Source organism: Sinocyclocheilus grahami, unplaced genomic scaffold (genome assembly GCF_001515645.1).
Source record: "Sinocyclocheilus grahami isolate Dianchi unplaced genomic scaffold, SAMN03320097.WGS_v1.1 scaffold1464.1, whole genome shotgun sequence".
Taxonomy (NCBI): domain Eukaryota; kingdom Metazoa; phylum Chordata; class Actinopteri; order Cypriniformes; family Cyprinidae; genus Sinocyclocheilus; species Sinocyclocheilus grahami.
Window position 1 is genome coordinate 184,464 of NW_015506643.1, and position 2,329 is coordinate 186,792.

The following is a 2,329-nucleotide window of genomic DNA, read 5'->3' on the forward strand; positions in this document are numbered from 1 at the left end:
GTGTGTGTGTATTTTTTATATATATATATATATATATATATATATATATATATATATATATATATATATATATATATATATTCAAAGAGTTAGAAACGTGAGATAATGTACTTGTTAATGTTTGCTAATAAACTTATTAAACATTAGATCATGTTCAAACATCATTATTTCATGCAAGTTAAAATGCTTACAAATGTCAGTAATCTTTCAATTCTATATGATCAAGCACTTATTTAAAATCTACAAATGATTTTAACAGATGTTATAAAATTATTATAAGCTTGTGTTAATGCACAACTCTTTTGCTGCTATTGAGGTGTGATACGGGTAAGGTTAGGGACAGGTTTGGTGGTATGGGTAGGTTTAAGGGGTCAACAGTGTACACGGGTCAATTTATAAGGTAACAGTTAAATCTGTTTATATTATATTGTTTTGATAAATGAAGTATTTTCTTGTAAAAAAAATAGTTTTCTCCTGTTTATTTATGATTCAAGGAATATCTTGTTTAATGATATACTGAAGAGTAGTAAACTAATGTGAGTGTTGAGGTAATAAAAAAATTGCACCAAAATTACAATCTGTTTTGTCTTTAGGAAGCATTTAGCTAAATTAACCAGCCACCCTTTACACAAATCTTGTTACATTAGCTAAAAGTCCAATGCCCATAACGATACTAAATTATTAGTAATCGTTTATAAACATTTACAAGTGATGAATAGTTTAAACTTTAGATTGGCTACTGGAAAAACATGAACAAATGATCAATAAATGATTAGTAAAGACGGGTGAATAGGGTGAATTCAGGTATTTTGGGACACCTTTTGCCATTGAGATGACTGCTCATAAAGGTATTAATGAATAGTACATATTTATAAACATTTTAAAATAATGAATATTTTCCATTTAGATTGGGTACTGCAAAAACATGAACACATATTTAATAGATTATTTGTTATGATATGCAAATAGATGTCTACACAACAAGCAAAGACCAACAAATGAAGATCATATAAACTGAAAGTTTAATGACATTTGTAAGCATTTCAATTTACTTTAAATAATCATATTAATCATTAGGTATAGTAAGTTCATTAGTACACATTAACAAGAACATTATTTCATATATCTAGCCATTTTAATAAATATATTAACTAATGATCTGTTAATCATTACATACTATTTGTTAATGATTTATAAATTAAAGTTATTATAAAGTGTTACCCTATATTTATATAAAGTATTATTTATTGAATAATAATATTTAATAAACAACAGCCAACAGGCAATTCAGTCAAAGTACAAAGGCAGCGCTGTCCGCTAACGTTACGCCACTGGGCAGACAGCACGTTGCCTGTTACGTCGTTTAGGCTGCCTTGTTGAGCACAGTGGCACTGAGAACATTATATTTCACACACTTTAAGCTGTTTTATTTTCCAAATGTAATAGGATTAGTCCAACGAATCGTTCGGTTTGTAATGCTTACCAAACCAAAAGCCTATATATATATATATCAAAGTTTAATGGTATTCACCACATAATTTCAGTACAACACGAATCAGTGATGTGGCACAGACACGACTGGCATGTATAAACTGAGTCAAAGCTGAACTATTAAGACATTATATTACACTCGGATGCAAGTTACATCAGAGAGTAATATATGAAAATGAATGGTGTAATTACTATTCATCTTCAATTTATACTTGAGTGGAAAAGGCCAATATGTACTAAGATATGTTGCTAGGACACAAGCACATAGAAAGAGCACCAGTGATATATGTACACATAACTCTCTCTTTTTCTATCTAATAAAGTGCTGTTACAGCAGAAATGCTTGTGTGACAAGAATTTGGGGGCTTTAGTCCATTTACAGCCTCTTTTGAGTCTCCTTGGTGGGTTATTGGGCCAGTGAGTCAAAACCTTGCAGAACTTTCCTTCCATTTATAGTGACATATCATGTGAGACTGGAAGGGGAAGTGAGGACAACAAAGAAAGAGGGACAAAGAGAGAGAAGCTGCCATGTTTTCACTGCCGTTTAAAAAAATGTAATGTGACAAATTAAAAAAGGGTGCATGGAAGTACATGTGTGTTTACGTGTACGCATGCATGTCTGATGAAGACAGGATGCAGCGATCAGCTTTGGTGTCTTCAGATAAACAGGCATATGTCCATAATTAATGTCCAGTGACTAGACGCACTTCTCACAAGGCACCCAGAAAAGCCGGCTCTAGCTAGTCACTCAAAACGACACATGGCCATAAAACACAACCAGCATAAAACAACAGGGAACACAGGTGTGGTGTGATTGTGATGTAAAATTCACATATCT